At 40.4% G+C, this 14,967-nt stretch overlaps 1 long non-coding RNA gene across 1 annotated transcript in view; it reads left to right on the top strand.

The window, feature by feature from the left end:
• LOC309650632 overlaps positions 1-14,681 on the top strand; it is a 32,079-nt gene extending 17,398 nt beyond the window's left edge. Inside the window, exon 2 of the long non-coding RNA XR_014257658.1 lies at positions 12,716-14,681. This is a non-coding gene — a long non-coding RNA (uncharacterized lncRNA). The remainder of the gene's footprint in view (positions 1-12,715) is intronic.
• Positions 14,682-14,967: the final 286 nt, after the last annotated feature.

Here is a 14,967-nt window from a genome sequence, read left to right as displayed (position 1 = left end):
TTCCTTTTATCTTGGAAAGATCCAGAGATTATTTCTCCCTACTTATATTATATTGTGGTTGTTGGAGAATTTGGTTCAAGTTATACCTTCCAGTCTCACCATACCTTCTCGAGGCTCAGAAGAGAATTTAATTAAGACATTGCAAATTGATTACTAAATAGAGGTGAGACGTCACACTCCCCAGTTAACTATTCTGACAGTTCCAAAGCCATTTCAGGTTGGAGACATATTAATCTGGTTTTGTTTGTTACAAAGTTAAAATGTGTTCACTGTCCAATGTATAGGACCTAGGTGGATAGACTTTCTTTGTCATTCATTTCGCGATGTCAAGTTCATAAAATTAAAACTGCAAGTAAACAAATAATTTTCTGAATGCTTAAAGCTGATCCTGATCTCAATAATAATCCCCTCTGGGTATGATTGCCTTTATTTCTACCCTTTGTTTCCAGGGATACTTCTGATGCAGGAGAGCACAGGTCTGCTAGAACCTCTCCCGGCTGACCTCCATAGATTCAGCTTGCTTTTTTTTTTTTTTTTTAGTTTTATTTATTTATGGCTGTGTTGGGTCTTCGTTTCTGTGCGAGGGCTTTCTCTAGTTGCAGCAAGCGGGGGTCACTCTTCATCGCGGTGCGCGGGCCTCTCACTATCGCGACCTCTCCCGTTGTGGAGCACAGGCTCCAGACACGCAGGCTCAGTAGTTGTGGTTCACGGGCCCAGTTGCTCCGTGGCATGTGGGATCTTCCCAGACCAGGGCTCGAACCCGTGTCCCCTGCATTGGCAGGCAGATTCTCAACCACTGCACCACCAGGGAAGCCCTCAGCTTTCTTTGAAGTGCACTTTTTGGTAATTAATGGGCATGTATATGCCTGCTGCCGAGTTTCTTTCCCCACCCTTAGGACCAGGAAACTGTAGAACTATATGTTTCCTCCTTGTTGGCTAGGGGCAGAGAAGAAGTGGGTGTACGTGTGGTGACTTTTGTTAGATAACTGGAGATTTGAAACACATGTATTACAGATTAAAATGTAGAAATGTTAAGTAATGTTTGGCTCCTTCCTTCACACCATGACCCTCTCTCCGTTGACTTAGCAGCATTAACTGCTCAGAGAGCACTCACTGAAAGGAGCCACAAAGAACTTAGAATAGGGGCAAATTCTTTCTTTCCTTCCTTTTTAAAATTCCAAACAGATTCTTGAAACTCAGAGCAGAGGCATTAGTCTTGAAATCTAAGGCCTTTTATTTTTGAGGCAAGAGATGAGGTTGTTGGTGGGTTTTTTGTTTGTTTTTTTTGTTTCTAGGCTGAAACGCTGAAGGAAGGCAAGTATAGAGTTAATTCCTTCTATAGCTTTCTATAGAAAAAGGTGACAGCCTGGGTGAGGAGGAGTTTCTGAGAAGGATGAGGAAGCTTAGCTGCCAGTCAGTACCCGAGATGAGCCTGGCCCTTTACCCCTGCCCTGAATAAGCCTGGAAAAGCTAGATGACAGCAGGACACAGCCCAGAGAGGGGGGGGGGCAATATCCAAAGTCGAGAAGATCTGTATCCTGCTTCCCAGATAAGTGTGAGGGGGTGACGGTGCTTTAGCGAAGTCTTTTACATCTGCTTTTGAAAGTGGCTGTGTACCACGTAAATGGGGATAGGGCAGGTCTAGGCAAAGAGAGCTTGAGATAGCACCACCCCCCAACTCAGTGGCTCTTATGACACTGGAGAAGCATGAAATAATGGCCAAAAGTTCCACGTGCACCTTAGAGCTACACAGAGTGGCTGACAGAGGATGGTTCACCCAGAGGACCCTGGTCATCAGAATGAGGAGAATGATCTCTGTGACCCTGTCAGCTGGAGGCAAGTCAGGATGGAGCATATGCTGGAAGACACAGAAGGGACCCAAGTAATGACAGAGTTTACACAGGGTGCTTTGTATCCCAGCAAACTCTATCAGATACAGGAGGAAATCTGCAGACCAGACACCCATTCCACTGAAGCTCCTCTCAAATTTCGATGCTACTTTAGATTCTACTTTAGTAGAGTTAAGTCTTAGCTTAAGGTGCCTGGAGAAAATCACTTAATTAATTGACAGTTTATCTGGATTGAATAGATTATGTTTTTTACATCAGATAGAATGAAGGCCCTGGATGAGTTATATTGTATGAGTTAGAGAAAAATTTTACAAAATTATGTTCTTTGTGTCCATGAGTTTGATGGCCTGAAAATTAATATCCACTATTTACATTAGGGCTCTTGGTGGCAAAGGGCCTGCTCAGAAACGGTTTGATTTTATTTAATTAAATCTCCCTTACAAGTTTCTTAAATAGAGGGAATTTGCATATGACACAGATGGTTTAGTTGTCCTTGGTCTGTAGACAGAGCAATGGACTAGATGGCCCAGACTGTTCGTCCCTAGGGTTTACTGGTTTGATCTTTGAGCACTTAAAAACATATCTGCTGCTATATAAACTCCCTAAGATAAATAACTGAATGTCACTTTCCTAATTTGCTTGACACCCTTCATTATTTTTTATGCTTATTATTAAAATAATATTAAAATTTGAACAAATGTAACTGTCATATTGAACATCAGAATTTGAAGGATACAACAGAAAATGACTTGCTTCTGTTCTTACCACTGCTCCAGCATACTGATTTTGGAGGGCTATTTCTTTCCTAATCTCTTGGATAAAATCCAGGGCAGAAACGGTGATGTTCTGGCCTCTCTGAGATAATTAATAAGGCTTCGGTCACTATAATCCTTAAAACGTTCTCATTCCAATTCAAAGTCCAAACTCCCATTGAAGTTAAAGCTTTTCCCATTTCCCAGCTTTGGGTGTCTGTTTCCGTTCCTCCACCACTCTACTTGCTGATACCAGTTCTCACCCTTCTAAAGTCAAAATGGGTGGGGGGCAGGGGTGGGAAAAAAGGAGGAGAGGAAAAAGGGCAGAAAATGTCTTATTTGGTTCATATTGTGCATTGTCACTCTCTGGGCTCAGATGCTTCAAGGGGACTTTCTTTGGAGCGCTTTGTGGCTTCTTTGAAAAGCCCCTACCACTGAGGATCTCATGTCTACTAACATGTCCTGACATGGAGGATGTGCACTCGCACAGTCATCCCAACTCTTCCCTTGGCTGCCCACTTCCAGCATCTTGCTGATCAAGTCTTCTTTTTTTTTAAAAAAAACATCGACACCATGATTCTTTTTTTTTTTTTTTAATTAATTTATTTTTGGCTGCGTTGGGTCTTCATTGCTGCACGCAGGCTTTCTCTAGTTGGGGTGAGCAGGGGCTACTCTTCGTTGCAGTGTGCAGGCCTTGCATTGTGGTGGCTTCTCTTTTTGCGGAGCACGGGCTTTAGGCGCGTGGGCTTAGTAGTTGTGGCTTGCAGGCTCTAGAGCGCAGGCTCAGTAGTTGTGGCACACGGACTTAGTTGCTCTGCGGCATGTGGGATCTTCCCGGACCAGGGATCGAACCCGTGTCCCCTGCATTGGCAGGGGGATTCTTAACCACTGCGCCACCAAGGAAGTCCTTGATCAAGTCCTCTTGTGCCACCAGATAGCTCCACTGATTCTATCTGGGCTCCAGGAGAAACAGGTTTCTTAGATCTGCTGTTGGTGGATGCAGTTTTATTCTACCATAGCTCTCTACTTTCTGCCTGAAGCTGCTTCAGACTCTCATCCTTTAGATTCCTGAGGCCTGACTCGGACGCCACACCATCATGCCGCCAGCTCCAGGGCACTCTCGACCAGTTCTCTGAGTGGTCCCAATGCATCCACTTTCACTTGATTTGTGTAGAGAGGAAAGCATCCTACACCTTTTACCTATGGGAGCATGTGTGTTGTGCGTAAGAGGGAGGGGAGTGGAATGGGATACATCTTTCAGACTATTCTCTCTTTAAAAGTCTCCATTTCCAAACTCTCCTCACCTCTCCAATTTAACCCTTGTGATGTTTGAGAGGGTAAAAAGACAAGGATCGTAAAACCGATTTTCATTGTCTCCTCTGCTAGTCCTTGAAGGTGAAGGTGATCTCACTTTGGAATACAGATGCAGTTGGCACCGATTGTTTTGAGGTTTCAGCCATTTTAACAAATAACAATTAAAAGATGTAGTGAAAATGTCTTTTTTTTTTTTTTAACAGTACACCAAATACATAGGAATAAGCATAAGTAAAAATGTATGGTATCAATCTTAAAAATTTACTGAGAAATACGAAAAGTATTTGAACAAGAAACACTCCAAATTCCTAGATAAAGGACTAAAGATCATAAATATAATATGACAATAATAACCAAGTATTGAACATAGAGTCTGTATCAGCCACTATGCTAGGAACTTAAAATTTGCTATGCTGGGTCTTCGTTGCTGCGCACGGGCTTTTCTCTAGTTGCGGTGAGCGGGGGCTTCTCTTGTTGCGGAGCACGGGCTCTAGGCACGTGGCTCAGTAGTTGTGACACGCGGGCTTAGTTGCTCCACAGCATGTGGGATCTTCCCGGACCAGGGATGTGTCCCCTGCATTGACAGGTGGATTCTTAACCACTACGCCACCAGGAAAGTCCCTGGATTATATATTTTTTAAAATTTAAAAACAGGAAGAAATTATTGGCAGGTATAAACTAATTAGGGATAGATGAGGACTTACAAGCATAAAAGCAACAGGAGAGATCTTTAAAAAAAGATTGTTATATCTGGCTACCTAAAAATGTAAATAGTTTGTCACCAGCACAAAAAACAAAATTAAAAGGTAAATGACAAATTGGAAAATCCATTTGCAAACAAACAAAAAGAAGGGCTAAGAGCCTTAAATTTAAAATTAAAAAAATTTGAGGGGCTTCCCTGGTGGCGCAGTGGTTGAGAGTCCGCCTGCCAATGCAGGGAACACGGGTTCGAGCCCTGGTCTGGGAAGATCCCACATGCCGCAGAGCAACTGGGCCCGTGAGCCACAATTACTGAGCCTGCGCGTCTGGAGCCTGTGCTCTGCAACAAGAGAGGCCGCGATAGTGAGAGGCCCGCTCACAGCAATGAAGACTGGCCCCCGCTTGCCACAACTAGAGAAAGCCCTCGCACAGAAACGAAGACACAACACAGCCATAAATAAATAAATTTTAAAAAAAAATTGAATTATACAAACACTAACACTGGTATAAAAATGTGCAAAGTGGGCTTCCCTGGTGGCGCAGTGGTTGAGAATCTGCCTGCCAATGCAGGGGACACGGGTTCCAGCCCTGGTCTGGGAGGATCCTGCATGCCGCAGAGCAACTGGGCCCGTGAGCCACAACTACTGAGCCTGCGCGTCTGGAGCCTGTGCTCCGCAACAAGAGAGGCCGCGATAGAGGCCCGCGCACCGCGATGAAGAGTGGCCCCCGCTCGCCACAACTGGAGAAAGCCCACGCACAGAAACGAAGACCCAACACAGTCAAAAATAAATAAATAAATAAATAAAAAGTAAAAAAATTAAAAAAAAATTGTGCAACGTACACACACGAATTGGCATAATTGGATGATGCTCAAGGCTGGTGAGGGTCGGGGGGAGTGCTTGGCCCGTATCCCCTCTCATGGTAGTCACACAGTAACAAATTTCATGGCGAGACATTTTGTAAGAAATATCCCAAAAGCTTTAAAATGAGCACTTCCTTGAATATAAAAATTCCATTTCTAAGAGAAGGAAAACACCTACAATAACAAACCCAAAACATTTAAGAAAATGGGAATAGGAACATACATATCGATAATTACCTTGAATGTAAATGGATTAAATGCTCCCACCAAAAGACACAGGCTGGCTGAATGGATACAAAAACAAGACCCATATATATGCTGTCTACAAGAGACCCACTTCAGACCTAGAGACACATATAGACTGAAAGTGAGGGGATGGAAAAAGATATTCCATGCAAATGGAAATCAAAAGAAAGCTGGAGTAGCAATTCTCATATCAGACAAAATAGACTTTAAAATAAAGACTATTACAAGAGACAAAGAAGGACACTATATAATGATCAAGGGATCGATCCAAGAGGAAGGTATAACAATTGTAAATATTTATGCACCCAACATAGGAGCACCTCAATACATAAGGCAAATACTAACAGCCATAAAAGGGGAAATCAACAGCAACACAATCATAGTAGGGGACTTTAACACCCCACTCTCACCAATGGACAGATCATCCAAAATGAAAATAAATAAGGAAACACAAGCTTTAAATGATACATTAAACAAGATGGACTTAATTGATATTTATAGGACATTCCATCCAAAAACAACAGAATACACATTTTTCTCAAGTGCTCATGGAACATTCTCCAGGATAGATCATATATTGGGTCACAAATCAAGCCTTGGTAAATTTAAGAAAATTGAAATCGTATCAAGCATCTTTTCCGACCACAACGCTATGAGACTAGATATCAATTACAGGAAAAGATCTGTAAAAAATACAAACACATGGAGGCTACACAATACATTACTTAATAACGAAGTGATCACTGAAGAAATCAAAGGAGAAATCAAAAAATACCTAGAAACAAATGACAATGGAGATACGACGACCCAAAACCCATGGGACGCAGCAAAAGCAGTGCTAAGAGGGAAGTTTATAGCAATACAAGCCTACCTCAAGAAACAGGAAACATCTCGAATAAACAACCTAACCTTGCACCTAAAGCAATTAGAGAAAGAAGAACAAAAAAACCCCAAAGCCAGCAGAAGGAAAGAAATTATAAAGATCAGGTCAGAAATAAATGAAAAAGAAATGAAGGAAACAATAGCAAAAATCAATGAAACTAAAAGCTGGTTCTTTGAGAAGATAAACAAAATTGATAAACCATTAGCCAGTCTCATCAAGAGAAAAAGGGAGAAGACTCAGATCAATAGAATTAGAAATGAAAAAGGAGAAGTAACCACTGACACTGCAGAAATACAAAAGATCATGAGAGATTACTACAAGCAACTCTATGCCAATAAAATGGACAACCTGGAAGAAATGGACAGATTCTTAGAAATGCACACACTGCCGAGACTGAACCAGGAAGAAATAGAAAATATGAACAGACCAAACACAAGCACTGAAATTGAAACTGTGATTAAAAACCTTCCAACAAACAAAAGCCCAGGACCAGATGGCTTCACAGGTGAATTCTATCAAACATTTAGAGAAGAGCTAACACCTATCCTTCTCAAACTCTTCCAAAATATTGCAGAGGGAGGAACACTCCCAAACTCATTCTACGAGGCCACCATCACCCTGATACCAAAACCAGACAAAGATGTCACAAAGAAAGAAAACTACAGGCCAATATCACTGATGAACATAGATGCAAAAATCCTCAACAAAATACTAGCAAACAGAATCCAACAGCACATTAAAAGGATCATACACCATGATCAAGTGGGGTTTATCCCAGGAATGCAAGGATTCTTCAATATACGCAAATCAATAAATGTGATACATCATATTAACAAACTGAAGGAGAAAAACCATATGATCATCTCAATAGATGCAGAGAAAGCTTTCGACAAAATTCAACACCCATTTATGATAAAAGCCCTGCAGAAAGTAGGCATAGAGGGAACTTTCCTCAACATAATAAAGGCCATATATGACAAACCCACAGCCAACATTGTCCTCAATGGTGAAAAACTGAAACCATTTCCACTAAGATCAGGAACAAGACAAGGTTGCCCACTCTCACCACTATTATTCAACATAGTTTTGGAAGTGTTAGCCACAGCAATCAGAGAAGACAAAGAAATAAAAGGAATCCAAATCGGAAAAGAAGAAGTAAAGCTGTCACTATTTGCAGATGACATGATACTATACATAGAGAATCCTAAAGATGCTACCAGAAAACTCCTAGAGCTAATCAATGAATTTGGTAAAGTAGCAGGATACAAAATTAATGCACAGAAATCTCTTGCATTTCTATACACTAATGACGAAAAATCTGAAAGTGAAATTAAGAAAACACTCCCATTTACCATTGCAACAAAAAGAATAAAATATCTAGGAATAAACCTACCTAAGGAGACAAAAGACCTGTATGCAGAAAATTATAAGACACTGATGAAAGAAATTAAAGATGATACAAATAGATGGAGAGATATACCATGTTCCTGGATTGGAAGAATCAACATTGTGAAAATGACTCTACTACCCAAAGCAATCTACAGATTCAATGCAATCCCTATCAAACTACCACTGGCATTTTTCACAGAACTAGAACAAAAAATTTCACAATTTGTATGGAAACACAAAAGACCCCGAATAGCCAAAGCAATCTTGAGAACGAAAAATGGAGCTGGGGGAATCAGGCTCCCTGACTTCAGACTATATTACAAAGCTTCAGTAATCAAGACAGTTTGGTACTGGCACAAAAACAGAAATATAGATCAATGGAACAGGATAGAAAGCCCAGAGATAAACCCACACACATATGGGCACCTTATTTTTGATAAAGGAGGCAAGCATATACAGTGGAGAAAAGACAGCCTCTTCAATAAGTGGTGCTGGGAAAATTGGACAGGTACATGTAAAAGTATGAAAAAAGAACACTCCCTGACACCATGCACAAAAATAAACTCAAAATGGATTAAAGACCTAAGTGTAAGGGCAGACACTATCAAACTCTTAGAGGAAAACATAGGCAGAACACTCTATGACATACAACACAGCAAGATTCTTTTTGACCCAGCTCCCAGAGAAATGGAAATAAGAACACAAATAAACAAATGGGACCTAATGAAACTTAAAAGCTTTTGCACAGCAAAGGAAACCATAAACAAGACCAAAAGACAACCATCAGAATGGGAGAAAATATTTGCAAATGAAGCAACTGACAAAGGATTAATCTCCAAGATTTACAAGCAGCTCATGCAGCTCAATAACAAAAAAACGAACAACCCAATCCAAAAATGGGCCGAAGACCTAAATAGACATTTCTCCAAAGAAGATATACAGATGGCCTACAGACACATGAAAGAATGCTCAACATCATTAATCATTAGAGAAATGCAAATCAAAACTACAATGAGATATCATCTCACACCGGTCAGAATGGCCATCATCAAAAAATCTAGAAACAATAAATGCTGGAGAGGGTGTGGAGGAAAGGGAACACTCTTGCACTGTTGGTGGGAATGTAAATTGATACAGCCACTATGGAGAACAGTATGGAGGTTCCTTAAAAAACTACAAATAGAACTACCATACGACCCAGCAATCCCACTACTGGGCATATACCCTGAGAAAACCATAGGTCAAAAAGAGTCATGTACCAAAATGTTCATTGCAGCTCTATTTACAATAGCCAGGACATGGAAGCAACCTAAATGTCCATCGACAGATGAATGGATAAAGAAGATGTGGCACATATATACAATGGAATATTACTCAGCCATAAAAAGAAATGAAATGGAGGTATTTGTAATGAGGTGGATGGAGTTAGAGTCTGTCATACAGAGTGAAGTAAGTCAGAAAGAGAAAAACAAATACAGTATGCTAACACATATATACGGAATCTAAGGGGAAAAAAAAAAAAAAAAAAAAAGGCCATGAAGAACCTAGTGGCAAGACGGGAATAAAGACACAGACCTACTAGAGAATGGACTTGAGGATATGGGGAGGGGGTGGGGTGAGATGTGACAGGGTAAGAGAGTGTCATGGACATATATACACTACCAAATGTAAAATAGATAACTAGTGGGAAGCAGCCGCATAGCACAGGGAGATCAGCTCGGTGCTTTGTGACCGCCTAGAGGGATGGGATGGGGATGGTGGGAGGGAGGGAGATGCAAGAGGGAAGAGAAATGGGAACATATTGTATATGTATAACTGATTCACTTTGTTATAAAGCAGAAGCTAACACACCATTGTAAGGCAATTATACTTCAATAAAGATGTTAAAAAAAAAAAAAAAAAAAAAAAAAAGAATATCTACTAAATCTCAGTAAAACAGCCAGAGTCTGCATTTGAGCTACAACCCAACTCAGCACGATGGAAACAACTGCTGGCCAGCGCTGCCAGCACCACAGGGCTCCCCCGCCACAGCTCCTAGTGCAGGGCTATGAAATCTGGCAGAGACCCCCGAAATACATGGAGCAAAGACTGACAGAACCGAAGGGAGAAATAGACAATCCAACCATAGTCACTGGAGACTTCACCACCCCAGTATTAGAGGGAACAGTGGATAGAATAGCTAGGTAGAAGCTCAACAAGGAAATTGAAGACTGAAGCGCTGTAAACCAAGTAGACGTAACACGTCTATAAAACACGGCACCCAACAATTCCCGAACACACTCCTGTCTCCAGAGCACATGGAACTTTATCTAGGATGAACCCAATCCTAGGCCACAAAACAATCTCCCCCAAACTCAAAGGGCTGAAATCATGCAAACTATGTTCTCTGACCACACTGGAATGAAATTAGAAATGAATAAGAGAAATTTCGGAAATTCACAAACACGTGACAATTAAAACACTCTTTGGGCTGATGAAAATGTTCAAAAATTGATTGTGGTGATTGTACAACTCTGTGAATATAGTGGAAACCATTGAATTGTATATTTTAGGTGGATAAATTATACAGTATGTGAATTAGACTTCAAAAAACCTGCTTATAAAAAAAGAACATATGCTTCAATACACACAAACACACCCAGTGCCTACAGCAATTTAAATAAATATGTGAAAGGGAAATCTTATGAAATAAAAAACTGGAAAAAATTTAAAAAAAAAAAAAAAAATTCCATTTCTAAGAATCTAAAGCAATATCAGATTCCAAATTTATATTTAAACATCGTTACTTCTCATACATTACTGACAATGATGATCAACTGGAAATGGTCCCTACAGACAATGACAGAGGCCTCTTCAATTAATAATAATTTATGCCTTATCTACAGTTAAAAATTGTTTTCAAATAACATTCAGTCAGAAGCAATGATAATAATATAGGATTAAGTGGAAAAGAGCAGGATACAATTTATGTATGATGTGTGATATCAATTTTACCACATACATGAATGTCCATGGATTTGCATGTGTGTCTCTTCATAGAAAAATGCTAGAAGAAAACACACATAATGCACACAAGGTCTATGTATATTTTAACTGGGGAAAAAACTACCTATCAAGAATTAATCTGTTTCTTCTTTATCTTTCTAATTTTGTGATTTTGTAGTCTGATGAAAACATTATAAATTGGCACATCAAGAAAAACCATAATCTTAGTTTTGGCATTTGTTATTTCTCCTTTGAACCCTATCAAAGGAAGTAATACAGGCCTTTCAGATGGGAACTTGCCAACATCACAGATCAGGATTTTAATGAATCCCTCCTTCTGAGGTCTAATTTAAGCCCAATTTAAAGAAAAAACCCAAACATATTACTCCACAAAGGGGAGTGAGTGCTTCTTTGTTGTGTAGGCTTTGAGTTTGAATCTCTTTATAAAATGAAAAATAGACCAAAAAATGAGCTTAATAAGCTAGACTTCTCCCCTACTCAGTCTTTTCTCATTAAGTTTTAATAATGTAAAATGCCATTAGAAAATTTAGATTTATATAAGATGTCAGTGATTCAGCTTTCTTCTCCCTGATGTTTAGAACAAGTGGATATTCTAGATGCAGGGGTTTGGGATGTTTGGGATGTGTGGTTCATCAGTGACCTCAGTCCTTTTCATCTCACTTTTTTCTTCTCACTAAACACACATGCACACACAGTTAAACATGTCTGCATGCACACACATACACACACACACACAAACACACATGCTTACCCTGACTTGTTTTGTGGACCTACCCACCACCAGGGGTGTTAGACCTTATATAGTCAGCCTGCCTCTTGAGAAAGCGCTGAATCCCACAGAATGAAAATTCAATGACCCTACTGACCCTACGATGGGCATCCTCTCAGAAAATGGGCATAAATTGTGTGATGGAGAGCCATATTCTCAACAAGCTGAAGCTGTCATTTCAGTGCATGACATGTTCTAAAAGACAACACTAATGTGATGTACTTTGTCTGTCTTAGTCCATTTGGGCTGCTATAACAAAAATGCCATAAACTAGGTGGCTTAAAAACAACAGACATTTATTTCTCACAGTTCTGGAGACTGGGAAGTCCAAGGTCATGGCAAGGGCAGATTCAGTGTCTGATGGGGACCTGCTTCCTCATAGACAGATGGCTGTCTTTTCGCCATTACCTCACATGGTCAAAGGGGCAAGAGAGATCTGTGGAGCCTCTACTATAAGGGCACAATCCCATTCATGAGGGCTCTACCCTTATGATGACCTAGTTACTTCCCAAAGACCCCACCTCCTAATACCATCACATTGGGGGTTAGTATTTCAGCATATGAATTTGGGGTTGGGGACACAAATATTCAGTCTATAGCATTGTCCAAAGCATCAGCAGCAGATGTGAGAGAGCACAGAGTAGTGGGACACAGGTCCCAGACTTCTCACTCTTTATAAGAACAAATGTTTTCATCAAAACAATTGACCCTGGTAAGGAAGATGCACAGCTGCCATAATTGTTTCTTTGAATTTTCACCTCACACTGTGAGGTGTTTTATCCCAAATGAGCAGATGAGGAAAGTGAGGCTCAGGGAAGCTTAAACCAACCCAAATATTGGGCTGGCCAAAAATTTTGTTCGGGTCTTTCTGTAACATCTTATGGAAAAAACCCGAACGAACTTTTTGGCCAATACAATAGTTTGTTCATGTCTTTTATTCCCCAGCTCGAGTACTTCCTCCTCTGAGCTGAGCAGTCAGGACTGGATGAGCCTCAGCTGGGTCTGGACACGAAATGGCATCTCTGTCACCTCCCAGCAGCTTCCAGCTCAACACTTGACCCAAACCTCTACAGCTCTCTTCTTTACTCAAACTGTTGGAAAGAACTTCATTTCCAGGGCATTTGTTCTTTGATGTATCGTTGTGTCTGTCAAGAGATGAAAATAAACAGAATTATTTTCCTTCAAAAATTTCAGCTTTCTCTTCCTTCCTGATAGCTCTCCATCATTCCCCTTTTATGACTTGAAATCACTAATTATAATAACTAAAACTCCTTTATACATATATACTACTTCTCCGAGGTCTATTTTATTTTCAAGCTTCATGTCATTAATTGTGAAAAAGCTTTATGCACTCTACAAAAATTTGCAGGGCAATAAAATACCATGGATACATTTCCTCCCTTCTCTCCTATTCCCTCCCTGCCCTCCTTTTCCTCTCCCCTTCCCTCTTTCCTTCCTTCCTTCTACCAACAGGGTGACTATACAGCCTTGTTTTCCCAGAACGGTCCTGATTTTCATGTGCTGCACCTGTGTAGCTGTGAGTAGCACTCATTTTCACTATTAGAAGTGTCCTGGCTTGGATGATAAATTATGCCACCTCTCAATCCATTCAGCTAGCATTTACCGAGCACCTAATATACATCTATTACAGCTAGGACACTGTGCTGGGTGCTACAGATGAAAAGAGGCAGTTCACGGCCTGCAGTCAATCAACCACTACTGAGTGGCCTACTGCCTGTCACCCTGCTAAGTGCTAGATTAGAATATACCAGGAGAACTGTTGAGGATTTCTGGAGGTAGACTACATTGGTTTCTAAGCCCAGCAAAACTTAGAACATTGGCCAAGTTGGCCTCAAAGAATCTTCATCTATCAAAAAGCCATAATCATTGTGCTGTGAAGAGGATTAAAACAGATAATGTTAACAAAGCATCTAGCACTGAGCCTGGTACTTTGAGACTTAAAAATGATAGCTATTATCAATATTTTATTATTATTACTATCATTACTATTTTATTGTTTTCTTAATTACAAAGGAATTGCATGCTTATTGCAAGCAAATTCAACGATTGAGAAATATAGAGTGAAAAACGAAAGTCACCACTCTCACTGCCCCCCATTCCACTGCAGAGGCCACCAATGTTCACAGTTTGTGGGTATCCTACTTCTTGATCTCCATTAACAAAGCAGATATATGTATATCTGTGTGCATGAGATTGTGTGTGTGTGGGGGGGTATAAATGTGACAGGGTGCTAAACGGTGTATTTCCTATTGTTTTGGATTTGCAGCTAATGCACCAAAGCTGAAGATAATAGGTGGTAAGTGACCCATATTCTAAAGAGAGGCGTGATAGACACTTACACAGGATTTACTAAAACAAAGCAAAATGAGACTAGTGACATCATCACTAACAGCCTATGTAAAGGCACCTAGAAATTAATTTGGAATACAATTATTTGAAAGGAATTTGTAGGTCTTTGGCTTTTCTCCTCTATCGCAGACCCAGTAAGGGAGTTCCCTATGTAAATGGCTCATGCCCATGAGAAAGGAAACAGAGGTCCTATTCGCTGGTTGAAGGCCTACCGAGCTGCACACTTGGTAAGGGCAGTGACGTGGAGTGAGGCTGGCTATGTATCCCTCCAGGAGAGAGCTAGACTGTATGCCTGCCAGGGCAGAGGTCACTGACAGGACACAAGGATTATCACAGCAGTGGTCAAGTAAGACATCTGGTTCTTTTCATTTAAAACCTCCTTTTCCATCACTTGACCCTGTTGAAACCATCAGCAAGGGTGGGAGGAAAGGAAGAAAGAGTAAGAGGATAGACGTTTCCCCCCCCCCATCTCTCTGCTGGTCTCCAAACTACAGTTAAGCCTTTGCTAGAAAGAGGGAGAGGTTTTAAAGTGGATACAAAATTGACGTTTTGATTTAGACTGGCTATATTTTTTAGTACCTTCAAGTGATCAGAAAAGAGGCTATGGGGGTCTGCCTGTTACAGTATCATACAAACTGGCATACATGAAAACAAATGCACGGCCATTTTCTGTTGATTACTGAATTCAACTCATTTAGTAAGCTACGTACACACACACACACAGATACACATAAAATATATATAATATTCACAGAAGTAGAATTTTTAAAACAAATCATACTAAAAAATTTTTATAACTTGCTTTTCTCACTAGCCAATATATAGTA

The sequence above is a fragment of the Balaenoptera physalus genome, assembly GCF_965194825.1.
Source record: "Balaenoptera physalus genome assembly, chromosome: 20".
Lineage (NCBI taxonomy): Eukaryota > Metazoa > Chordata > Mammalia > Artiodactyla > Balaenopteridae > Balaenoptera > Balaenoptera physalus.
The sequence above is the reverse complement of the archived record's forward strand: the minus strand, read 5'-3'. Positions and strand labels throughout refer to the sequence as shown.